Source organism: Mus musculus, chromosome 16 (genome assembly GCF_000001635.26).
Source record: "Mus musculus strain C57BL/6J chromosome 16, GRCm38.p6 C57BL/6J".
Lineage (NCBI taxonomy): Eukaryota > Metazoa > Chordata > Mammalia > Rodentia > Muridae > Mus > Mus musculus.
The window spans coordinates 62,328,694-62,356,205 of record NC_000082.6 but is presented as its reverse complement, the minus strand read 5'-3'; the positions used below and the strand labels follow the sequence as shown (position 1 = coordinate 62,356,205).

At 38.4% G+C, this 27,512-nt stretch overlaps 1 long non-coding RNA gene across 1 annotated transcript; it reads left to right on the top strand.

The window, feature by feature from the left end:
* Window positions 1-240: 240 nt before the first annotated feature.
* Window positions 241-27,074, top strand: Gm33797. The gene is made up of 3 exons (XR_384919.1): window positions 241-400; window positions 17,717-17,841; window positions 27,013-27,074. It is a non-coding gene; the product is annotated as a predicted gene, 33797 (long non-coding RNA).
* Window positions 27,075-27,512: the final 438 nt, after the last annotated feature.

Genomic DNA, 27,512 nt, shown 5'->3' with positions numbered 1-27,512 from the left:
GTGTGTGCTGTCATTCTGACAGGTCTGGAACAGGGGCTGCACCCGGAGGGCTGCTTTTGAACAATCAGCCAGGCAGAATTTCCTTCTGCTCTCTAAAGGCACCTCGCTCATTACAGTGGGTAATGATTAGAAAATGAGCTCGGAGGGAGGAGAGAGTATGCAGATCTTTCAAAACTCCCTTTCAGGTTCCTCCTCCATTGTTAAACCTTCCATTTCATTTCAACCCCCTGCAAGCCCCGTGCTCGGAATGCCTGCAACCCTTATTACGGCATTCTCTCATTGTGACTTCTACTCAGGTGCAGTCTCCAAACATGCTGAAAGTGTTCTGCTCTGTGCTGCAGTAGGAAGACACCCGTCCCCCTATCAACACCTCTGGTCTCCATTATGGGATCTTCTTAAGGTTAGTCCATAGATTGAAGCCTTGCTGAACAACTGAAGTGTAACCATTATCAAACATTTAAAGAGCTTCAAATTAATGTGTTACTAATTAGCTCAAACACCAAATGAGCTGATTTCAACCACCCAATAGGATGCATAATGGGCTCCAATACTTAAATGTATTGCCATGAAAAATGTAGGTATTGCCAACACAGTGACTTCTTTGTGTTTAATGGTACATTTCTTTTTGAGTTTGTTTTCTCTGAAGATTTGGAAAACAATGATTGTCTGTTGTTCAATGCACCAAAGAATGCCCCAAGGTGAACAAGGCAATGCCTCAAAGAGTGAGATAATATGTAGCAGTTTACAGGAAAGACCTAAATCAATCTAAAAGCAGGAAGGAGTGCAAATTGTACCTTTATGAAGAGACAAGAGTAAAGTATCCAATATTGACATGAGAGGACAACCTCACAAGGTGTTGTCTCCAGAATGGAAAATTAGAAATTTCTGTCTTCAGAAGGAGCAGCAGTGAATACACAAGGAAGCCTCAGCACTGTGGGCTTTTGCCTGTGTTCCCTTCAAATGGACTCAACTCCTTTCTGCTTGTTTATTCATTTTTTAAAGGAATTGTTTTCAGGGCCCATTTTATTTCAGGAAACAGATATATCTAGAGATAAGATGCTTGCTCTTATAAGTATTATAGTCTGTATAGTCTGTGTGTGTGTGTGTGTGTGTGTGTGTGTGTGTGTGTGTGTGTGTGTGTGTATTGTGGGAAGTGGTTAAGTGTTGAAATACATAAACTGTAGAATATAGGCCTTCTTAAGCATCAGCTATCATTACTGTCATACACCAAAAACTTTCTGTGCATTGTTTCTCCTAATATTTTAGTCCATTTGTTTTAGCATTAGAAAACAAAGAAATTGTTTTAGAAAGGCATGTTATTAAAAATACTTAGTGAAATAGCCTAAATTAATTATTCATAATAAATATCAATTTTGTTTACAGTTTCTTGATATTGCTCTTCATGATATATGTTAATGTAAGACTTGTACCATGTACAGGAACTTGAGGAATGATGTGGTTCAATCTATATGTTACAAATGCTACTGGGTTTATGAAGAATAAATTTGATTTTTTTTTAACCTCTCATGTGGTAGGAAACAAAAATTCATTTGAAAAATCTATCTCAGATTTAGAGTTTTGATCTTTCCTGGCCTAATGATTCTGCAGGTCAGGAAGCTTTTGTGATATTACATAGAAGCTTGGATCTGTCACCTCAGCCAGGACAGGATTTCATAGTTAAACAGCTGCTGTTGTACAATGTGCTATTGCTAAGATATGATTGTATGTTAGGGTAAGCACACTGCATCATTTTCTGTTTTTGATGTTTTTGGATTAACACGAGTTTACTAGAATATAAATAGGATTTAAGTTAAGGGGGAGCTTTATGGGGTTTGGAATGATGAATTGTTTTGCTTATCTTTTATTATCCAAGTTAGGTATTGTCAATTCACAACCCCTTTGCTTAGTTGGTGTTTTTGTTTTGTTTTGTTTTTGTTTTGTTTTGTTTTTTAGATATTTTCTTTATTTACATTTCAAACGTTATCACCTTTCCTGGTTTCTACTCCAACCGCCCCCCCCCCCACATGTCCTCTCCCCTCCCCCTGCTCACCAACCCACCCACTCTTGCTTCCTGGTCCTGACATTCCCCTACACAGGACCATCAAGTCTTCTCAAGGGCCTCTCCTCCAATTGATGACCCACAAGGTCATCCTCTGCTGCATATGCAGTTGGATCCATGGGTTCCTCCATGTGTACTCTTTGGTTGGTGGTTTAGTCCCTGGAAACTCTGGGGGTTCTGGTTAGTTCATGTTGTTGTTCCTTATATGGGGCTGCAAACCCCTTCAGCTCCTTGGGTCCTTTCTCTAGCTCCTCCATTGGGGACCCTGCGCTCAGTCCAATGGCTGGCTTCCAGGCTCCACCTTTCTATTTGTCAGGCACTGGCAAAGCCTCTCAGGAAACAGCAATGTCAGGCTCCTGTCAGCAAGCTATTGTTGGCATCAGCAATGGTGTCTGAGTTTGGTGACTGTATAAGGGAAGGATTCCCAGGTGGGGCAGTCTCTGAATGGCCTTCCCTTCAGTCTCAGCTCCACATTGTAACTCCTTCCATGGGTAATTTATGCCCCCCTTCTAGTAACAACCAAAGTATCCACACTTTGGTTTTCCTTTTTCTTGAGCTTCATTTGGTCTGTGGATTGTATCCTGGACAGTATAAGCATCTGGGCTTATATCCACTTATAAGTGACTGTATACAATGTGTGTTCTTTTGCGACTGGGTGATCTCACTCAGGATGATATTTTCTAGTTCCTTCAATTTGCCTAAGAATTTCATGAATTCATTGTTTTTAATAGTTGAGTACTACTCCAATGTGTAAATGTACCACATTTTCTGTATCCATTCCTCTGTTGAGGGACATCTGGGTTCTTTCCAGCTTCTGGCTATTATAAATAAGGTTGCTATGAACATAGTGGAGCATGTGTCCTTATTACATGTTGGAGCATCTTCTGGGTGTATGCCGAGGAGTGGTATTGTTGGGTCCTCCAATACTACAATGTCCAAGTTTCTGAGGAGCAGCCAAACTGATTTCCAGAGTGGTTGTACCAGCTTTCAGTCTCACCAGCAATGGAGGAGTGTTCCTTTTTCTCCACATCCTCCTTGCCAGCATCTGCTTTCATCTGAGTTTTTGATCTTAGCCATTCTGACTGGTGTGAAGTGGAATCTCAGGGCTGTTTTGATTTGCATTTCCCTGATGACTAAGGATGTTTAACATTTCTTTAGGTTCTTCTCAGCCATTTGATATTATTCAATTGGGAATTCTTTGTTTAGCTCTGCACCCCATTTTTAATATGGTTATTTGATTCTCTGGAGGTTAACTTTGTGAATTGTCTGTATATATTGGATATTAGCCATCAATCATGTGTAGGGTTGGTAAAGATCTTTCCTAATCTGTTGGTTGCCATTTTGTTCTATTGACAGTGTCCTTTCCTTTACAGAAGCTTTGCAATTTTATGAGGTTACATTTGTCAATTCTTGTTCTTAGAGCATAAGCTAATGAAATGATCATGTGTTTTTTTTCCTTTGAGTTTGTTTATATAGTGGATTACATTGATGGATTTCCATATATTCAACCTTCCCTGTATCCCTGGGATGAAACCTACTTCATTATGATGGATGATTGTTTTGATGTGTTCTTGGATTCGATTTGTGAGAGTTTTATTGAGTATTTTTGCGTCGATATTCATAAGGGAAATTGGTCAGATGTTCTCTTTCTTTGTTGGGTCTTTCTGTGGTTTAGGTATTAGAGTAATTGTGGCTTTATAGAACAAATTGGAGAGTGTTCATTCTGTTTCTATTTTGTGGAATAGTTTGAAGAGTATTGATATTAGGTCTTCTTTGAAGATCTGATAGAACTCTTCACTAAATGCATGTGGTCCTGGCTTTGTTTGTTTGGTTTTTGTTTGCTTGTTTGTTTGAGAGACTATTAATGACTGCTTCTATTTTCTTAGGGGTTATTCAACTGTTTATATCATTTATCAGATCTTGAATTAACTTTGTTATCTGGTATCTGTCTAGAAATTTGTCCATTTTATCCAGATTTTTCAGTTTTGTTGAGAATAGGCTTTTGTAGTATGTTCTGGTGATCTTTTGGATTTTCTCTCTTTCTGTTCTCTCTTCCTTTTCATTTCTGATTTTGTTCATTTGAATACTGTCTCTGTGCCCTCTGGTTAGTCTGGATAAGGCTTTATCTATCTTATTTATTTCCTAAAGACCTAGCACCTGGTTTGGTTGATTCTTTGTATAGTTCTTTTTGTTTCTACTTGGTTGATTTCAGCCCTGAGTTTGATTATTTCCTGCCTTCTACTCCTTTTAGGTGTATTTGTTTCTTTTTGTTCTACAGCTTTCAGATGTGTTGTCAAGCTGCTAGTTTATATTCTCTTGTTTTCTCCAGTTTTGGAGGCATTCAGAGCTACAAGTTTTCATCTTAGCACTGCTTTCATTGTGTCCCATAACATTGGGTATGTTGTGGATTCATTTTCATTAAACTGTAAATAGTCTTTAATTTCTTTTTTTTTTTCTTTCCATTTTTTATTAGGTATTTAGCTCATTTACATTTACAATGCTATACCAAAAGTCCCCCATACCCACCCACCCCCACTCCCCTACCCGCCCACTCCCCCTTTTTGGCCCTGGCGTTCCCCTGTTCTGGGGCATATAAAGTTTGCATGTCCAATGGGCCTCTCTTTCCAGTGATGGCCGACTAGGCCATCTTTTGATACATATGCAGCTAGAGTCAAGAGCTCCGGGGTACTGGTTAGTTCATAATGTTGATCCACCTATAGGGTTGCAGATCCCTCTAGCTCCTTGGGTACTTTCTCTAGCTCCTCCATTGGGAGCCCTGTGATCCATCCATTAGCTGACTGTGAGCATCCACTTCTGTGTTTGCTAGGCCCCGGCATAGTCTCACAAGAGACAGCTACATCTGGGTCCTTTCAGCAAAATCTTGCTAGTGTATGCAATGGTGTCAGCGTTTGGATGCTGATTATGGGGTGGATCCCTGGATATGGCAGTCTCTACATGGTCCATCCTTTCATCTCAGCTCCAAACTTTGTCTCTGTAACTCCTTCCAAGGGTGTTTTGTTCCCACTTCTAAGGAGGGGCATAGTGTCCACACTTCAGTCTTCATTTTTCTTGAGTTTCATGTGTTTAGGAAATTGTATCTTATATCTTGGGTATCCTAGGTTTTGGGCTAATATCCACTTATCATTGAGTACATATTGTGTGAGTTCCTTTGTCAATGTGTTACCTCACTCAGGATGATGCCCTCCAGGTCCATCCATTTGGCTAGGAATTTCATAAATTCATTCTTTTTAATAGCTGAGTAGTACTCCATTGTGTAAATGTACCACGTTTTCTGTATCAATTCCTCTGTTGAGGGGCATCTGGATGCTTTCCAGCTTCTGGCTATTATAAATAAGGCTGCTATGAACATAGTAGAGCATGTGTCCTTCTTACCAGTTGGGGCATCTTCTGGATATATGCCCAGGAGAGGTATTGCTGGATCCTCCGGTAGTACTATGTCCAATTTTCTGAGGAACCGCCAGACGGATTTCCAGAGTGGTTGTACAAGCCTGCAATCCCACCAACAATGGAGGAGTGTTCCTCTTTCTCCACATCCTCGCCAGCATCTGCTGTCACCTGAATTTTTGATCTTAGACATTCTGACTGGTGTGAGGTTGAATCTCAGGGTTGTTTTGATTTGCATTTCCCTGATGATTAAGGATGTTGAACATTTTTTCAGGTGCTTCTCTGCCATTCGGTATTCCTCAGGTGAGAATTCTTTGTTCATTTCTGAGCCTCATTTTTTAATGGGGTTATTTGATTTTCTTAAGTCCACCTTCTTGAGTTCTTTATATATGTTGGATATTAGTCCCCTATCTGATTTAGGATAGGTAAAGATCCTTTCCCAATCTGTTGGTGGTCTCTTTGTCTTATTGACGGTGTCTTTTGCCTTGCAGAAACTTTGGAGTTTCATTAGGTCCCATTTGTCAATTCTCGATCTTACAGCAGAAGCCATTGCTGTTCTGTTCAGGAATTTTTCCCCTGTGCCCATATCTTCAAGGCTTTTCCCCACTTTCTCCTCTATAAGTTTCAGTGTCTCTGGTTTTATGTGAAGTTCTTTGATCCATTTAGATTTGACCTTAGTACAAGGAGATAAGTATGGATCGATTCGCATTCTTCTACATGATAACAACCAGTTGTGCCAGCACCAATTGTTGAAAATGCTGTCTTTCTTCCACTGGATGGTTTTAGCTCCCTTGTCGAAGATCAAGTGACCATAGGTGTGTGGGTTCATTTCTGGGTCTTCAATTCTATTCCATTGGTCTACTTGTCTGTCTCTATACCAGTACCATGCAGTTTTTACCACAATTGCTCTGTAGTAAAGCTTTAGGTCAGGCATGGTGATTCCACCAGAGGTTCTTTTATCCTTGAGAAGAGTTTTTGCTATCCTAGGTTTTTTGTTATTCCAGATGAATTTGCAAATTGCTCCTTCTAATTCGTTGAAGAATTGAGTTGGAATTTTGATGGGGATTGCATTGAATCTGTAGATTGCTTTTGGCAAGATAGCCATTTTTACAATGTTGATCCTGCCAATCCATGAGCATGGGAGATCTTTCCATCTTCTGAGATCTTCTTTAATTTCTTTCTTCAGAGACTTGAAGTTTTTATCATACAGATCTTTCACTTCCTTAGTTAGAGTCACGCCGAGATATTTTATATTATTTGTGACTATTGAGAAGGGTGTTGTTTCCCTAATTTCTTTCTCAGCCTGTTTATTCTTTGTGTAGAGAAAGGCCATTGACTTGTTTGAGTTAATTTTATATCCAGCTACTTCACCAAAGCTGTTTATCAGGTTTAGGAGTTCTCTGGTAGAATTTTTAGGGTCAATTATATATACTATCATATCATCTGCAAAAAGTGATATTTTGACTTCCTCTTTTCCAATTTGTATCCCCTTGATCTCCTTTTGTTGTCGAATTGCTCTGGCTAATACTTCAAGTACTATGTTGAAAAGGTAGGGAGAAAGTGGGCAGCCTTGTCTAGTCCCTGATATTAGTGGGATTGCTTTCAGCTTCTCTCCATTTACTTTGATGTTGGCTACTGGTTTGCTGTAGATTGCTTTTATCATGTTTAGGTATGGGCCTTGAATTCCTGATCTTTCCAACACTTTTATCATGAATGGGTGTTGGATCTTGTCAAATGCTTTTTCTGCATCTAATGAGATGATCATGTGGTTTTTGTCTTTGAGTTTGTTTATATAGTGGATTACATTGATGGATTTTCGTATATTAAACCATCCCTGCATCCCTGGAATAAAACCTACTTGGTCAGGATGGATGATTGTTTTAATGTGTTCTTGGATTCGGTTAGCGAGAATTTTATTGAGGATTTTTGCATCGATATTCATAAGAGAAATTGGTCTGAAGTTCTCTATCTTTGTTGGATCTTTCTGTGGTTTAGGTATCAGAGTAATAGTGGCTTCATAAAATGAGTTGGGTAGAGTACCTTCTACTTCTATCGTGTGAAAAAGTTTGTGCAGAACTGGAATTAGATCTTCTTTGAAGGTCTGATAGACCTCTGCACTAAACCTGTCTGGTCCTGGGCTTTTTTTGGCTGGGAGACTATTTATAACTGCTTCTATTTCTTTAGGGGATATGGGACTGTTTAGAAGGTCAACTTGATCCTGATTCAACTTTGGTACCTGGTATCTGTCCAGAAATTTGTCCATTTCGTCCAGGTTTTCCAGTTTTGTTGAGTATAGCCTTTTGTAGAACGATCTGATGATGTTTTGGATTTCTTCAGGATCTGTTGTTATGTCTCCCTTTTCAGTTCTGATTTTGTTAATTAGGATTTTGTCTCTGTGCCCTCTAGTGAGTCTAGCTAAGGGTTTATCTATCTTGTTGATTTTCTCAAAGAACTAACTCCTCGTTTGGTTAATTCTTTGAATAGTTCTTCTTGTTTCCACTTGGTTGATTTCACCCCTGAGTTTGATTATTTCCTACCGTCTACTCCTCTTGGGTGAATTTGCTTCCTTTTTTTCTAGAGCTTTTAGAAGTGTTGTCAAGCTGCTAGTATGTGCTCTCTCCCGTTTCTTCTTGGAGGCACTCAGAGCTATGAGTTTCCCTCTTAGAAATGCTTTCAATGTGTCCCAAAGGTTTGGGTACGTTGTGGCTTCATTTTCATTAAACTCTAAAAAGTCTTTAATTTCTTTCTTTATTTTTTCCTTGACCAAGGTATCATTGAGAAGAGTGTTGTTCAGTTTCCACGTGAGTGTTGGCTTTCTGTTATTTTTTTTTTTTTTTTTTTTTTTGTTATTGAAGATCAGCCTTAGTGCATGGTGATCTGATAGGATACATGGGACAATTTCAATATTTTTGAATCTGTTGAGGCCTGTTTTGTGACCTATTATGTGGTCAATTTTGGAGAAGGTACCATGAGGTGCTGAGAAGAAGGTATATCCTTTTGTTTTAGGATAAAATGTTCTGTAGATATCTGTCAGATCCATTTGTTTCATCACTTCTGTTAGTTTCACTGTGTCCCTGTTTAGTTTCTGTTTCCATGATCTGTCTATTGGTGAAAGTGGTGTGTTGAAGTCTCCCACTATTATTGTGTGAGGTGCAATGTGTGCTTTGAGCTTTATTAAAGTTTCTTTAATGAATGTGGCTTCCCTTGTATTTGGAGCATAGATATTCAGAATTGATAGTTCCTCTTGGAGGATTTTACCTTTGATGAGTATGAAGTGCACCTCCTTGTCTTTTTTGATGACTTTGGGTTGGAAGTCAATCTTATCAGATATTAGGATGGCTACTCCAGCTTGTTTCTTCATACCATTTGCTTGGAAAATTGTTTTCCAGCCTTTCATTCTGAGGTAGTGTCTATCTTTTTCTCTGAGATGAGTTTCCTGTAAGCAGCAAAATGTTGGGTCTTGTTTGTGTAGCCAGTTTGTTAGTCTATGTCTTTTTATTGGGGAGTTGAGGCCATTGATATTAAGAGATATTAAGGAAAAGTAATTGTTGCTTCCTGTTTTTTTTTTTGTTGTTAAAATTGGCATTCTGTTCTTGTGGCTGTCTTCTTTTAGTTTTGTTGAGGGATTATCTTCTTGTTTTTTCTAGGGCGTGGTTCCCGTCCTTGTATTGGTTTTTTTCTGTTATTATCCTTTGAAGGGCTGGATTCGTGGAGAGATAATGGGTGAATTTAGTTTTGTCGTGGAATACTTTGGTTTCTCCATCTATGGCAATTGAGAGTTTGGCTGGGTATAGTAGCCTGGGCTGGAATTTGTGTTCTCTTAGTGTCTGTATAACATCCGTCCAGGCTCTTCTGGCTTTCATAGTCTCTGGTGAAAAATCTGGTGTAATTCTGATAGGCTTGCCTTTGTATGTTACTTGACCTTTTTCCCTTACTGCTTTTAGTATTCTATCTTTATTTAGTGCATTTGTTGTTCTGATTATTATGTGTCGGGAGGAATTTCTTTTCTGGTCCAGTCTATTTGGAGTTCTGTAGGCTTCTTGTATGTTCATAGGTATCTCTTTCTTTATATTTGGGAAGTTTTCTTCAATAATTTTGTTGAAGATGTTTGCTGGTCCTTTGAGTTGAAAATCTTCATTCTCATCCACTCCTATTATCCGTAGGTTTGGTCTTCTCATTGTGTCCTGGATTTCCTGGATATTTTGAGTTAGGATCTTTTTGCATTTTCCATTTTCTTTGATTGTTGTGCCGATGTTCTCTATGGAATCTTATGCACCTGAGATTCTCTCTTCCGTCTCTTGTATTCTGTTGCTGATGCTCAAATCTATGGTTCCAGATTTCTTTCCTAGGGTTTCTATCTCCAGTGTTGCCTCACTTTGAGTTTTCTTTATTGTGTCTACTTCCCTTTTTAGGTCTAGTATGGTTTTGTTCATTTCCATCACCTGTTTGTATGTTTTTTCCTCTTTTTCTGTAAGGACTTCTACCTGTTTGATTGTGTTTTCCTGTTTTTCTTTAAGGACTTGTACCTCTTTAGCAGTGTTCTCCTGTATTTCTTTAAGTGATTTATTAAAGTCCTTCTTGATGTCCTCTACCATCATCATGAGATATCCTTTTAAATCTAGGTCTAGGTTTTCGGGTGTGTTGGGGTGCCCTGGACTGGGCGAAGTGGGAGTGCTGGGTTCTGATGATGGTGAGTGGTCTTGGTTCCTGTTAGTAGGATTCCTACGTTTACCTTTCGCCATCTGGTAATCTCTGGAGTTAGTAGTTATAGTTGACTCTGTTTAGAGATTGTTCTTCTGGTGATTCTGTTACTGTCTCTCAGCAGACCTGGGAGACAGATTCTCTCCTCTGATTTTCAGTGCTCAGAGCACTCTCTGCTGGCAAGCTCTCTTACAGGGAAGGTACGCAGATATCTTGTTTTTAGACCTCCTCCTGGTCGAAGAAGAAGGCCCAAAACAGGGCCTCTCTCAGAAGCTGTGTTGCTTTGGCAGTTCCCAGAAGCTGTCAGCTTCTGTGGCAGACTCTCACCTGTGCAGACTAAATTCTTAAGTTCCAGGGAGTCCTGGAACCAAGATGGCGACTGCTGCTCCTGAGGCTGAGGCCGCCTCCCGAGCCAGGTGGACACCTGTCCTCTGGTCCGGACGGTGGCCGGCTGTCTGCAGCCTGCAAAGGGTACTGCCTCAGCGGCTCTGTGCTTCCGCCTGTCCCAGAAGCTGTCCGGTTCTCTGGCGCACCCTCTAACCTGTTCAGACTAATTTCCTAGGTCCTGCGGAGTCCCGGAACCCAGGTGGCGACCGCTGCTGCTGAGGCTGAGGCCGCCTCCCAAGCCAGGCGGACACCTGTCCTCTGGTCCGGATGGTGGCCGGCTGTCTGCAGCCTGCAAAGGGTGCTGCCTCAGCGGCTCTGTGCTTCTGCCTGTCTCAGAAGCTGTCCGGTTCTCTGGCGCACCCTCTGACCTGTTCAGACTAATTTCCTAAGTTCTGCTGAGTCCCGGAACCTAGTCTTTAATTTCTTTCTTTATTTCTTCCCTTAACAAGTTATCCTTGAGTAGAGTATTGTTCAACTTCCATGTGTATGTTGACATTCTACTGTTTTTGTTGGTATTGAAGCCTTAGCTAGTCCTTGGTGATTTAATAGGGTCCACAAGGTTATTTCAATCTTCTTGTATCTGTTGAGGCTTCTTTTGTGACCTACTATATGGTCAGTTTTGGAGAAGTTACCATGAGGTGCTGAGAAGTTATATTCTTTTGTTTTAGGATAAAATATTGTATAGATATCTGCTAAAACCATTTGGTTCATAACTTCTTTTCGTTTCACTGTGTCTCTGTAGTTTCTGTTTCCAGGATCTGTCCATTGATGTGAATGGAATGTTGAAGTTTCCTACTATTATTGTGTGAGGTTCAATGTTTGCTTTGAGCCTTAGTAAAATTTCTGTTATGAATGTGGATGTCCTTGTATTAGCATCCTAGTTGTTCAGAATAGAGAATTCTTCCTGGTAGATTTTTCTGTTGATGAGGATGAAATGTCCTTCCTTATTATTTTTGATAAGTTCAGGTTGAATGTTGATTTGATTTGATATTAGAATGGCTACTCCAGCTTGTTTCTTGGGACCATTTGCTTGGAAGATTGTTTTCTAGCCTTTTAATCTGAGGTAGTGTCTGTCTTTGTCACTTAGGTGGGTTTTCTGTATGCAGCAAAATGTTGGATCCTGTTTATGTATCCAGTCTGTTAGTCTTTTATTGGTGAATTGAGTCCAATGATATCAAGAGATATTAAGGAAAGGTGATTGTTGCTTCCTCTTATTTTGTTGTTAGATGTTTATGTTGCTATCTTTTTTGGTTTGTTAAAACATCATTTTTTTGTTTTTTCTAGGGTGTAGTTTCACTCCTTGTGTTGGTGTTTTCTGCCTATTATAATTTGTATGGCTTGATTTGTGGAAAGATATTGTGTAAATTTGTTTTTGTCATGTAATAGCTTGGTTTCATCATCTATGTTGATTTAGTGTTTTTCTGGGTACAGTAGCCTGGGGTGGCATGTGGGGAATTACAGGATGGTTTCCAGTCGAGCTGAAGTCTGAACCCCGATGGTCATAATTCACCTACATGACATGGTAGGTGTTCCCTCATACTCCAGGAACTCTGGCCCCTGCCTAAATTACCACCCACCACAGCCCCTACAAGAGAAGCATGGTCAGTAGTCACTTAAGCAATGGCCCAAATTTCTGACCTTCAGCTTAAATTCCTCCTGAGTTATCCAGCAACAGAGAAGACCATAAAAAGGGATGCTCAGTCCCTACTATGGTCTCTTACTTTTCTGCTCTTACCTCTTACCACTCACTCTCACCCTCTCTCTCTCCTCTGTCTTCTCTTCTCTCTCCTTCTACCTTCTCTCTTTACCTCTGCATTTCCATAATAAAGCTCTTAAACCATAGTCAGTCTCTGCTCCTTCAAGGCACACTGCACACTCTGGTCAGTGTTGGGAACTTCTTCCCCTATTCCCTCTCTCCTGCAACCCTGGGGTGTTAGCAAGGTAGCTGGGGGGGGGTCCCCGGTTGGGGCAGCCCCTTTTCCACCCCCACCCAACGTGAGTCAGGCATGTTCACCCGGGGCTCTGTGGAAAAGTGTCTGGCAATCTCCCCGAGTCTGCCTGCCCAGAGTACAGGAACTCTGGCAGGACGGGGCATATTTCTACTTCCCTTTCTTCCCCCGGGCCCACCCTGGGCCCCCCTTTTATTTTGTTCCCAACAGTGGCATTTGTGTTTTCCTAAGGACTATATGACATCTGTCCAGGATCTTCTGGCTTTTATAGTCTCTAGAGAGAAATCTGGTGTAATTCTGGTAGGTTTGCCTTTATGTGTTACTTTACCTTCTTCCCTTATTGCTTTTAATATTCTTTCTTTGTTTTGTGCATTTGGTGTTGTAATTATTATGTGACAGGAAGAATTTCTTTTTTGGTCCTTTCTATTTGGTGTTCTGTAGGCTGTTTGTATTTTCATGGACATCTCTTTCTTTAGGTTAGGGAAATTTTCTTCCATAATCTTGTTGAAGAGATTACTTACCCTTTAAGTTGGGAATCTTCACTCTCTTCTATTCCTAATATCCTTAGGTTTGTCTTCTCATTCTGTCCTGAATTTCCTGGATGTTTTGGGTTAGGACTTTTTTGCACTTTGTATTTTCTTTGTCTTCTTTGTCAATGTTTTCTATGGTAACTTCTAAACCTGAGATTCTTTTTTTCTATCTCTTGTATTCTGTTTGTGATGCTTGCATCTATTACTCCTTATTTCTTTCCTAGGTTTTCTATCTCTAGGGTTGTCTCCCTTTGTGATTTCTTTATTGTTTCTACTCCATTTTTATATCCTGGATGGTTTTGCTTAATTCCTTCACCTGTTTGATTATGCTTACCTGTAATTGTTTAAGGGATTTTGTTTGTTTGTTTGTTTGTTTTCTCTTTAAGGGCTTTTAGCTGTTTACCTGTGTTCTCTTGTATTTCTTTAAGGTAGTTATTTATGTCCTTTTTCAAATCCTCTATCAGCACCATGAGATGTGATTTTAAATCCAAATCTTGCTTTTCCTGTGGGTTGGGGTATCCAGGACTTGATGTGCTGGGAGAACTGTGTTCTGATGATGCCAAGTAATCTTGGTTTCTGCTGGTAAGATTCTTGTGTTTGCTTTTCACCATGTGGTTATCTCTGGTGTTAGATGTTCTTGCTGTATCTGGCTGAAACTTGTCCCTCCTGTGAGCCTATAAGCCTGTTTCAGCACTCCTGGGAGAATAGCCCTCTCCTGGTGGAACCTATGTACTGTGGCCTGTGGAATAGTCCTAGCCCCAGGGTGCAAATGGCAACCAGAAGCATCCTGTTCCAACTGTTGCACTGTTCCTGTACCTTGTGTGTTCCTCAAAGGTCTAGCTTTGGACAATTATTTGAGAGAAAGTAGCTATCTTACCTCTGAGCCTGGAAGTGAGAGCACTCCTTGGAGAATGGCTCTCTTCTGGTGAGACTCATGCACAATGGGCTGTGGAATAGCCTTAGGTCCTGGGTGCCTCATTGGTCTTTTAAAATAAGTGGTTTTGGTGTTTTGTGTGTGTGTGTGAGTGTGTGTGTGTGTGTGTGTGTGTGTGTGTGTAGTACTCATTATTGCATGTGTATATACGCACATAGGTAGGAACATGATTGTGTGTTTGTGTGAGACCTAGTGGATATCTAGAATTGGTATCAGGAATTCTCTGTGATTGTTCTGTCCACCTTATTCATGGAGTCAACTTCTCTCAGTCAAACATGAAGCTGACTGATATGTTTGTTCTTGCTAGCGAGATTACAGTGAAGTTCTCCTTTCTCTGCCTTTCAAGGTTGAAATTACAGGTAGCAACCAGACATTTACATGGGCTTCTGGAGATATGATAACAGTTTTCATGTTGCACAGCATCAGCACACACTTTAAATCCTGAGCCGTCTCCCTAAGCCTAGAAGTTTTTAAGAGGGAAAAACAAGTTTCACGTATGAGAACACTTATTTTATCACAACAGACTCAGGTGACACATATTTAGTCGAGGCATCAGAGGACAATTAGATTGCTGGCTAACAGTCCTATTGGCTACCCTAGCAAGATTGCCTTTTTCAGTGAGGTGTGCTCAGCTGGGCAACAGCATTCAACTTCATGTTGAGAAAGTTCTGCTAGGTTCTGCTAGGCTTCCCAATTTTCTTCTGCCTCAGTCTTATGATCATTAAACTACCTTTGTGTAATTGCAAAAGGTACCTCCAGTTTTTCTGTTCATTTAGCTCTTCTTTGCTACATTATCCACTCATACGGTGATAAAAAACCTTCCACATGACTGCAGACACAAGCGTGTGACCATTGTGTGTGTAATGAGCTATAAGTGAAAGTTCTCCTGCTGCAGAAAGTGTTTCAGAATCAGTACAGAGCAGGTGAGGGGAGGGGCAGCCTTATTTTATTACTCAGATAATTTTTAATGATAGTCATTAATTACTTAGTTGACAGTCTGTTATAGGACAAGGAAAATAATATGTGTAGAGCGGGTGTGGACAGGGTCAGTGTTTATTTTATTACTCAGATAATTCTTATTGATGATCATTAATTACTTAGTTGACAGTCAGATATAGGATAAGCAAAATAATATGTGTTCAGACAAAAATGACAGGCAAAGAATATAGTTCTGTTGGAAGGGTTCTGATCTAGCATGGATGAGGCCCTAGAGGTTAATGCTCAGAACTCCAGCAGCTGAAGGATAGAATCAGGAGAAACAGAAGTTGAGGGTCATCCTTGGTTACAGAGCAACTTCAAAGTCACCCTGGGCTCTATGAGATCCTGTAACAATAAAGAATATTTTATTGAATAAATAAGTAACAAAAGTTTAAATTGATAAATTCAGGTTCTACTGTGTAATATAACAGTTTGCTGTAGTATTGTTTTTATGTAGAGTTGATTTGCATCTCTCGGAGGTTAGACTAAGATGCAAATGCTCAAAAAGCTGAAAAGTATATTTGGATCTAGCGTTAAATGCCGCATGAAGCAATAATTTGCTTTTGTTCACTTTAGAAAGATTCTGCCTCCTAGAGTGTGGCATATGTTGGGTCTTTCGTATGCTTTTATGAAAGGAGTAAAGCGTAGCCTTGGTATTCACATCTTTGAATCATGAATGAGCACATGAATGACAGCAATCAGTCCTCTAGAAGCTCAAGTGAAAGAGATAAATTCAGGCCCAGGAAACCTTATAGCTAATCATACCACCTATGACTCACTTGAGCAGGCATGATATTTTGCATGTCTCATTTCATTTTTGAACTTAATATTTCTGAGAGGAAGACACTAGGTAGGTATCACTCATCTTACAGATGAACTGGCAACCAGAGATTAATAGAACTTTTTCAAGTGTTTTAGATAGTACACAGCAAAGTGGGAACATAGTCTTCTGATCCCGAGTCCTCCCTAGAGTAGGGCTGTGGTCCTCTCAATTTCCCATTAGCAGGCTGTCTCATGGCATTCCTACAGATTACTTAAGGTACAATTGGCCTTTACTTGCTTTCCTAGAAGCTGAAGGAGCATCCTCAGATCCCTGTCCCTATCATTCAGGAGGTGCCTGTGAACCATGGGTGTTTATGTCTCCAAAGACAATCAGTGTTGATCCAAGATGCTCTTAGCTTTCTAAATGGTGTAGAGTTCAGATTCAGTGTACATAGAACAGGTGTATCTTTTGTGAGATAAATGGAAGAAACAGAAAAGTAATACAAAACCGGGAAGGAGAGCATTCTAGTGACCTAGCCACTCACTTATAAACGGTTGTTGGACATTGAATGTCTAAGCTATAAAGAGGTACAGGATGCAAAGTCTGCTCTAGTTAGTTTTCTGATGAAAATTGTCTCTTAAGTGTGTTTTAGTCCATATGGTAAAGCTCATTTCTGGCATGAGTGCTTTCTAAACAGCAGGCTTCCTTGTAGGGACCTTAACAGATTTCACAGGTGATAACCTGTCTGTGCCCTAGAGCAGATGCAGTATTCTGCAACAAGAAGCTGATACTTAACCTTTGCCTGGCCTCAGAAGCCCGCAGAGGCAGAAGCCAAGTAATTTCAGATATTTCAAGTTAATGTACCTTCAAGTCTCCATATTGCTCTGATATGCCTTGAATATTATCTATTTTGTGGAAAGTCAAGCCCCTTAATAGTCCAGTAAAATCTTTAAGAAAGTGAACCAGCAGAACGGTGATGGTCCCACTGTGACTCCTGGGCTGCTGAATTCCAGCTGCCAGGTGAAGGCTGGGAGGGTTGAGCTGTTTGCAGCGCATGCCAGCCTTGAGTAGTTGCTCCAGTTGCCTTGTGCTGCATTAATTTTTGCCTGGTCGTCTGACAAAGCAAAAATGAGGTGCACTAGATGTGTGGATATAGGGTTTGGCCCCCCAGAGTTGGAGTTTTCCAGAGGAAAGACATTAATTTGTTAATGATCTATTTTTTTTATAATTTGACTCGAAGCTCTGTTGAAGAACAGACCTTAATCTCTGATACCTTCTTTCTGACATTTGCCTCATGTTTCTCTCAAATCACTACAAACTAGATTTCCGAGAGCAGTCTGCCTTTTGTGCTGATAGATAGAGCATATCATTCCTGATCTCACAGATACAGAACTCAAAATAGCATCAAAAGTCCACATGGTTAGGTCCTGATGCTCATTTTAAAAAGTATCTCTTGAGGTAATGAAAGCTGTATCATTCTGGACGTAGCTTGATGTCATATAGGCCACATTGATGGGGGAATCTGCTTTTTATTTATCATGCCTATTAAAAGATGCCTTTCACATTCTCCATACCTTTTTGCTCTTTAAAGCCTTCTGTATTTTCATATTACATTACCTTAATTACATTTCAGAATTTCCCATGTACAACTGTATTTCAATCTGCACATTAGGCCTATTTTCTAAGCTAGAATATATGATATTTGTTGGCATCATCTAAGGCATCTGTCTATAGTATAAGCACAGATTGATATGATATTAAGGGATTCTTGTCAGGCCCAGATTTCTACCTCTTACATTTAGGAAAGTGAAGACTAGTTGAAGGTTAATTTCTTGCTCAGGATATTCTTGTGATCTGTTTGCAAAATTGAGATGCTCTACTCAGTTGGAGGGTATCTTGGGTATCAGCCCACTCTCCTTTTTATCAAATTCACCCATCAAGTAAGTAATTGTATTGATTTGTATACCCTGATTCAGATACCTTGAAGAAGCTCTTTTGTTTTTCTTGCAGTGGTTAAGATCCAGTCCAAAGCCTTGTAGAAGCCAAGCAAGTACTCTGCGACTGAGCTATACCCTCAGCATTTTGGGTCAGCAATTCTCGATTGTCACCTCTGGTGTCATGTGATTGATACTCCAGTAGGTATATTAATACGAATGTACCTGTATACACACACACACACACACACACACACTCACACACACACACACACACACACACACACATATATATATATATATATATATATATATATATATATATATATATATCTGTCTGTCTAGATTATAAAATACAAACAGTTTGGAACTTTTTGACATGTGAAAAGGATATTTAATTATTAGGATTTACTGCATTTTAACAAAAGAGTAATCCTGTTCTCATAAGAAGTAGGGCGGAACCATGAGAATAATGAGGTCTACTAGGAAAGTGTTCTGGATGTTATCCACAGAATATGTTATTAAAAATCAAAGTTTAATAAGTTAGGGATATGACTGAATCTGTAGAACTCCTGTAAAAATTAGACATAGAAAGGGCCTTTATAATCTAAGCACTGGGTTGACGGACATAGACATGTGGGTCATTTTCAGTTCAGCCGAGTCAAGAAGATGAGCTCTAGGTTTTGTGAAGGATTCATCAGGTGAAAAGCAATTGAAAAAGACACACGCACACACATACACATACACACACACACACACACACACACACACACACACACACACACATCAACATTCACATGGAGATAGTTTCCTATCATTCTGCTTCAGTTGGTGAACTCAAATTAAAACAGACCATGGTAAAGATTATTTTGTAGCTGCTGGTTTGATTCCCTAGTCATTGAGTAAACACATGTACTTACAGGTGCATTCCTCATGGTTGTTAAATTAGCAGAGGTTCTCTAAGAGTCATTCTTGATGGCACATGCCTTTAATCCTACCACTTGGGAGGCAGAGGCAGGTGGATTTCTGAGTTCGAGGCCAGCCTGGTCTACAAAGAGAGTTCCAGGACAGCCAAGGCTATACAGAGAATCCCTGTCTCAAAAAAAAAAAAAAAAAAAATAGAGTCATTCTTTCCTTTATTGCATGTTGCCTTAATTTTTATGTTATCTCTATTTAAGAGAAGAGCATCTCATGATCAGTGAGATACCGTTTTTAACTTTAATTGACTGTTACATATTTTATTTTCATCCACACTCCAATGTAGATAGTTTGACAATGATTATGGCCAGAATTCATAATTTTATTCATAAATTTGCTCATTTATCAAACATTTTTGTGGCCTCTATTGCTCAACTTTGAAGATAATAGTGAAGCAAATTTCAAGAAGTCTGTATCTTAGCAGCTGTATGCTTTTAAAAATATTTATTTATTGAGATTATAGTATAAATATATCACTTCTCCCTTTCATCTCCTTCAAGTCCTCCCATATAAACGTTCTTGTTGTCTTTTAAAGTCAAGGCTCTTATTTCATTAAATTTTGCTACTTGCATTTATTTATGTATATACATCTATATTCCTAAATACAGAAATACACCTTGCTCAATCTGTATAAAGTTACTCATATATTTTTTCAGGACTGACCACTTGGTATTAGATAACACATTTATGTGCTGTTCTCTATATTCTTAGTGACTAACATGAGTAAATTTCACAGCTATTCTTTTCTAGTTGTCTTATTTGTGAATGTGTACACATGTAAGGTTTCCTTGAAGCACAAAAGTGTGCCTGCTTCATACCTGGGGCTGAATGTTTTGGTTAGTCAAAGTATAATAGTAAAATGTTTTCATCAAAGCATTTATTTATTAGGTTGACTTGGTGCTTTGACAGAAAATATGCACCTTTCACCTTATTAACATATTTACATTACTGTCTGCTTTGAGAACTGCATGCCAGTTCTGGGAAATAGGCAACTTCAGGCAACATCTAATAAGTTTTCCTCAAGGCCTAGAACCATTTTGTATTTTATTCACGGAGATTTGCATAATCTCCATTGAACTAGTATTCCAATGAAACAGAATAAAGTGGTCAATATTAAATACATTGTACTCAGAGAAGAAAATAAAATGTAACAAGTCCTAGATTATTAATTTATCTGTATTGTCTCCAATAAATCTGTATTTAAAAATTATTCCTAAAATAATTTTCAAGTTTTGACTTTAATTTTCAGTAATGACTGATTGGAAATTTTTCTTCAATGAAACGATGCTTTTTAGCTGGGTGCAGATTTCTTTATTTCAATGGTGGGGGAACATGGAGACATCTAGAATAGTTACAGAGTTTTAGAGGATTTAAATAGTCAATTAAGGGGCTTCCCATCTAAGCAAAATCCTCTTAAGTACAAAGATGCTTTGATAATTATCACTGCATGTATGAAGGTATACCATCAACCAAAGGTAATTACAAACCATATGAATTTAACATAACCAATGAACACATAACATTCCTTAAAGATCATATTCGCTTGAGGCAGGCAAAAATAATTAACACTAAGTTCATTCTCAGGCTAATAGCCTCTTTAGATCATGAGGTTGAGGCTTTATAGAAAAGAATTGATTTCTCAAGACTAAGATAACCAGTCTTATACAAAAGAGCACCAGTACTTCTACCCTGAACTTTAAAAGTCACCTTTATTTGCCTGATTTAATTGTCATCTCCAAGGATTTCTGATGAAGAAGCTCACCCTTTCTAGCTCTTTCTGAACTCTGAATGGCTGTTTAAACTCAGATGTTCAGGCTCAAACTGCTCCACACACTGACTGATTCAAATTGGATTTTTTTCAGTGTCTCTCAGAATTTCTCTATTTAGCTTCAAACTAACTCTAGCTACCTATCCTAATCTTCTGGTTCCTTCTCACTCTCTGTCTTCACCTGTGTCTAGCTTGTTTATTCTGCAACCAGTTTGGAAAACTGTCTCTGTAAAAATTGCCTCTGAAATCCATGAACTAAATTGTCACCAAACGAACTGTCATGAACTCAACTCAACTGCACTTCTCTCAACTGACTTCCAACCCTTGTTTTTACCAGAGTTGGGTATATCCTACTTCTGACTCATTCTGTAAAGTCTTTCTCTGACTCCTCACTTTGTCTGCCCATCACTTAGACTTTCAAACATGGCTGCTTCCTTCTACAAACTAAATTTACATTCATTGTTTGGGATTAAAGGTGTATACTAAAGGCATGTCTGTATTCTAGCCAGAGGGATAAAATGTTTATCATTTCAGCCAGATCTCACAGATCTAGAAAGACTTTGGATCTGATCCCTTGTCCAAGCAAACATATTGCTGGTGTAAAATTCCCTTACAATTAAGTAGTGCTTTTTCAGCTTCAGACAAAGTTCCCTTTGTACACTAATGGAGCCCTGAAGAAAAGCTCTTGAGAGTTCCAGTGTAAACTCAAAGACAGTGACATTTTGTGTGGAGCATCCCCCTTTTTGATAAAGCCATCTTCTTTGTTGTCAGAGGTCTGTAAGAAAGCCAATTTAAGATTTTACAGCCTGGAAAAGAGAAATCAGCTCAGTATTTAGGCCAGTGCTGCTGGGGTCTTGAAAGATTATGATTTCTGGGGATAGGGTCTACGTTTCTCTGAACTAAGAGCTCAGGAGGATTGAGAAATTTTGCGACTTAAATGAGATATTAATTATATGTTAAATACTTAAATATATTTAGCCCATTACAAATTTTTTGAAATGTAATCTCTGAAAATTGAGGGATATGCAAGTTTTGTTTCATTTGTTTCTTTTCCTTTATTTTATGTTATCAAGTAAAGTTTACATAGCTTGTTATGTTACTTAACTTGATCTACTTTGGTAAATTAATGTATCGTTGAACCATCCACTCATAAATTTCTTTCATGTGTTACAAAATAATTTTCCCTTTGGTAATGTAATTACTGTGGTTTTAGAATTTTTTGTCCCAGTGAATTTTAGACACTTTGATTCTTCTCTTGCTAGTGTTCTGTAGCTTTTAGCTAAATAGTCAGTGGTCCTTTCGGAATGGTGTGTCTCTTCCACTGTGTGGATGTTACATATTGATAAAAGATTTCTTCACATTGTGGAATCTGCTCTACCTGACATTTTTTTAAACCAACATTCCTGAGGCTGTTTGTGTGTTCAATATCATTATTTGTAACTTAAATGTTTTCTAAATTCTTGTTTCCATTCTTGAGTTGATATTGTTAAATGAATGTTAATAATGAAACTTGTATTAATTAACTAATTTTTGAAGGGAATACCTCAAATGAGTTATTGTTGCATTGTCCTATGACTTCCTATCTTACTTCTCAATTTGTAACTGAATCAGATCATTTTGAATAAATTGGTTACAGATAACAATGCATCCTGGATAACAACTACCCAATCTCCATTCCACTGTCAAACGTAGCTCAGTTTCACTTAATGTAATCCAGAAATTTATAATCTTTTCCATCTCAGCATGAGTCTTAAACATTTCTTAGTAGAGAAATATATACAAATATCTTGATGGAGTTTTACATTATTATGATCATGATTACTTGTGTAAAAGTCACTTTTATTTTTTCAGATAAAATAATGAGATGAGATACATACCTATGCTGTGCCCAGAGTCTTTCCTTCTTTCATCCAAATATATCTATACCTAGACAAGGAAGCTTCTAGCCTCTGAAAAATCTAATCTTCCAAGACGCCTGACTCAATCTGGCTTCTCTCACCTTCTGACTGAATTGTTATGCCTGGCCTTATACTAACTTTGATAATATGTTCTAATCTTCTGGCTCCTACTCATTCTCTGGCTCATTTGGTCTTCATCTGTGTCTTGCTTATTTTCTCTGTAACCTGTTTCCTTAAAATTGTCTTGGTAAAGCTGCCATACACACAACACACAACCCACAGCACATGCCACCTACCATCTCTCTCTCTCTCTCTCTCTCTTTGCTCTTAAGTAGTGTTTAGTAAGGGCATGTCTGTATTCTAGTCATACCATATTGTAATCCAGTGCATGTGTGCATTTTGACCAGATAATACCTTTGGATGTTATCTATTGCCAGATCAAAATATCTCTACAATATATGTGAATATTTGTCAATATGTTTCTTGAAAAATCATTATTTATTTTTCCAATTAAGCAACACAGCCCTCAGAGTCAATTCACAAATACAGTTATCAAATATTGCATATCTTGTATGAAATACTTGCTTACACTGTGCACACACACTCTTTGTAGTTTTCAGATGATAGCAATGGCAGCTTACTCATCAAAAACTGATGAAAATGCATTTCCAGGATTTATAGGCAGCTTTGCTGTATACTTGCCCTGAAATAATTATTTTATGATTAAAAAATACATTGGAAACCTGTGCAGTAACATTATTCTACTATCTTTAAATTTAAAGTACAGACTTTCTTTTTTATTTTTAAATAATTTATATTTTTTCCTGAAAATCAATTTTCCATGTAATATATCCTGACTACAGTTTCTTCTACTTCAACTCATCCCAGAACCTCTTCACTTGCTTAGTAAATTCTATTATCTAAAATTCAAGCCTTTATTATTATTTTCAACTTAAAAACTTATAATTAGATGCCTAAAGTTACCTTAAAAGAATTGTTTACAAACCAGGTTGGTAAGAAGAGCAGCTAGAAAAAGTTGTAGTTCATGATGATAATAGTAATTTCAAAGTCTATATCCTTCTAAGAAAACTCTTTGACAGCTTAACATCTTTGTGTGTGTGTGTGTGTGTGTGTGTGTGTGTTTTATTTGTTGCAAGATATCAACAGTTCTGATAGACATTCTTTGCAGACAGGCTATTTCTTATCTTTTTATTTTTTAGTTGGATAGGATTTTATGCCATTTATATTCTTTTCCCCAATTAGTGGAGATCTCTCAGAGCTAATATGATAATCTGTTTCTAGCAAGAGTCAATCATCACAAAGAAAAGAAAAATAACTTCACTCAGCCCTTCAGGAGAATATGCTGTAGACAATCTGATAATTAAAAAAATTACAGCTATCATGACCAGGACACTTCAGTGAGAAGAAACTTATCTTTAACAGTATGACTCCATATGACTACTTACATTTAGCTGTTTTATTTAAATTAATTATCACATGCTATATATTTCAAAATTGTTTTTTATCAGTTAATAGTTGCATATATTTATATTATGAATTTTATTGTCTTCTTCCCCCCACTTTCTTCCTCTTATCACTTTCCTCTTCCACTGAAACCCCCTTTCCCAGGAAGTGCCCACCCTATATTTATTTACCTCTTTGTGTGTGGCCCACTGAGTTTAATTAGATTCCTGCCCAAACATGGGACAAGTTCAACTTATCAGTAGGTATATCATTGGAGAATAGCAGCCATTAACTCCGAAGGGTCTGAAAAGGGCAGGGCTAATAAATTATATTTTACATGCTTTGATTTAAATCTTGAAAAGGTAACACAGAATAAGGAAGATTTTATCTTAATTTTTCTAAACACAGTCCCTAACATTCAGTAATCAAATAAGTTAAATTTGGAGATAAAAGCCATATAAACATTCAAGTATAAATATAAGTGTATCAGTGTATACTGGTTTGTATAGTATCAACTACTTGTCTCTCACCTACTTATCTTGTGTAGGATAGTGGAAAGTGTGGCATCAAGTCTTTTCCCATTTCATCTTCATACATTCAGATGGATTATATTAGAGCAAGAAGTCTATTTGGATGGGATATAGTGAGGGGTCCTCACATTTAGGGTTATATTGTATTTCTCTAGGAAACATGAGAAAATGTATATGCATAAATTAATTGAGGGTATGAGTCATGAAGGAGTATATAAAACTAATTATTTTTGTAGTTAGAGCTGTGTCACAGATTTTTTAAATTTTCGTAGGCAAATATATATGTGAAACTGAAAACCAATGTGAAGCTACAGATATTTAGAATGACTATTCTAAAAGGTTAGATGTCATTGATGTATATAGAGTTGGGGTTTGCTTCATTCCATTGCATGGTGTTTTTAATTTCTAAGGATTTTTTATATTAAAGCTTTAATAATCTAAAAAAATGAAAAGTCACATTTCTAGCCATAGTCATAAAATAAGTGATATATGACTTATATACTTGCTTATCCATTTATTTCCCATGGGTTCTAAACACCAGTCCCTGCAGCCTGTTTGAGATATTATAGAGAAGTGAAGAACAGTGTGAATAAGGTCCTCTCATTCACTCTATACCTGTTTTAAGACAGAACTCAGGGTTCATTGAGTTGGGTCTGTCCACTGTGTGATGTTTAAAAAAAATAGACTTATACATATCAATTTTAACATTAAACATTTTAGTTTTTCATAGATATAATGTATATTTGTTAGCATATGAACACTAACTAATTAAAATTATAAGCATAGAAGGGAGATAAGGCACCTATATTTTCTTTAAATGAATCATTTTCCAATTTAGGTATATCCTTCTTTATCTGAGGGTTAAAGTGCCTCATTCCACCCTTTAAACTTGGGATGGTCTCACATTGCCCTAGAAGAGATTTCTGTCTGTAAGGTCTTTCTCTCATCCAGTCTCTTACTGTCCTTCTGTATCATGTTAAATATCCTTAAAGAATCAGTATATACATTTTTCTTAGTATTATGTTTTTATCACACTTTAATTTTGCATTTTCTACTCCTGATCTAGATTCTCTTCTAACTTTGCATTTTTAAAAATTAGATATTTTCCTTTTTTACATTTCAAATATTATCCCCATTTCTGGTTCCCCCTCCAAAAACCACCTATGCCACCCCACCCTCACCAACCCACCCACTCTCAATTTACTGTCTTGGGATTCCCCTAGCCTGGGGCATTGAGCCTTCGCAAGACCAAGGGCCTCTCCTCCCATTGATGTCCAACAAGGCCATCCTCTGCTACATATGCAGCTGGAGCCATGAGTCCTTCCGTGTGTACTCATGGGTTGGTGTTTTAGTCCCAGGGAGCTCTGGGGGTACTGGTTGGTTCATACTTTTGCTCCTCCTATGGGGCTGTAAACCCCTTCAGCTCCTTAGATCTTTCTTTAGATCTGCCATTGGGGACCTTGTGCTCAATCCAATGGTTGGCTGAGAGCACCCACCTCTGAGTATGTCAGGCACTGGCAGAGCCTCTCAGGAGACTGCTATATGAGACTCTTGTCAGCACTTGTTGATATCCACAATAGTTTCTCGGTTTGGTGACTGTATCCATTCTCAGGTAGGGCAGTTTCTGGATGGTCTTTCTGGTGAAACCACTCTGAAAATCAATATGGTGGTTCCTCAGAAATTTGGTCATATACCCAGAAGATGCTGCAACATGTAATAAGGACACATGCTCCACTATGTTCATTGCAGCCTTATTTATAATAGCCAGGAGCTGGAAAGAACCCAGATCTCTCTTAACAGAGGAATGGATACAGAGAATGTGGTACATTCACACAATGGAGTACTACTCAGCCATTACAAATAATGTATTCATGAAATTCCTAGGCAAAGAGACAGAACTAGGAAATATCATCCTGAGTAAGGTAAAATCATAAAAGAACACACATGGTATGCACTCACTGATAAGTGGTTATTAGTCCAGAGGCTTGGAATACCAAAGATAAAATTCACAGATCAAATGAAGCTCATGACGAAGGAAGACCACAGTATGGATACTTCAGTCCTTCATAGAAGGGGGAGCAAAATACCTATGGGGCGGGATACAGAGATGCAGTGTAGAGCAGAGACTGACTTTGCCTCTTTTAACTAGAGACAGAGACATCACCTGCTTAGGTTGCTTTTCTTATTTGCCTGTCAAAAGAGCTTCCTTCATGCCGCAGGTTCCCATGAAATGTTTGTTGAATGATGATGATGATGTCACCATCTGCTGATGATGTCAAACTTAATTTACTTGTAATTTATTCTTGAGTAATAATAGCTGTTTTGTCTCTCATCCATTAGCTTCCAAGTGCTCGAAGCATTGCAATCTGGAGAAGATGACAGGAGAATTAAGTTTTCATTTTAGCTTTTGTGTAATATAATCATTGGTTTAGAAACTTCTTTGTAATGTTTCCCATAAAGTAGAAAGGCCAAATTTGAATGACATCCAGAATGTTTCTAAGATATTCCCAGTGATTAGAAAAGGTATGAATTTTGTCCATCACTAATGATTCCACAGGCAGGTAGCAATCCCTCAGTAAAGACAAGTTTCTTTTCCTTTAGCAAGTAGTAAACTTCTCAAATGGCTGGAGATTCCCTTTGCTCTGGGTCAATGTCTGATTTTTCTACTGTTAAATTCAGCTCAAGGTAGACTTAAGGAGAGAGTGAAATTCACTGCCAACAATTTTACTTTCAGGGACACGATACTTACGGTACATTTGTCCTCATCTGCAAGGAAGCATGGCGGTATCCACTTTGATAAATATACATGCATGTGAGTCTTAAATACAGTAAGATTGTGGCCTGTTTACAGATACACACAAGTTATTTCCCCAAATTCTTCAGGATTGATGGTAATCATCCCAAGGTCTTAGCAAGGAAAGGAAATCCCGGCATACACTTGTTAGTCAGTGTTTGGAAGAAGAGAGTGAGAGACCATATCATGGGTTCAGATTCCATCTTAGAGAACCTGACCTAAGGTTGAACTCTCTAGCATCAGTTTCCAGGTTACTCCCCATGCACTTCCAGGTTACATGTCTGTTCTTGGCACTTCACTTCCTAACAACCACCAATCAGGAGGAAAGCAGAAGTTAAGTTTATAGTTTGGCTACCAGCATCAGGCAATTATTTTATAGGGATGACAAAATTCCATAGTAGCCCCACAATCAGATGTGTGCTAGGGTAGAAACCCCCTTG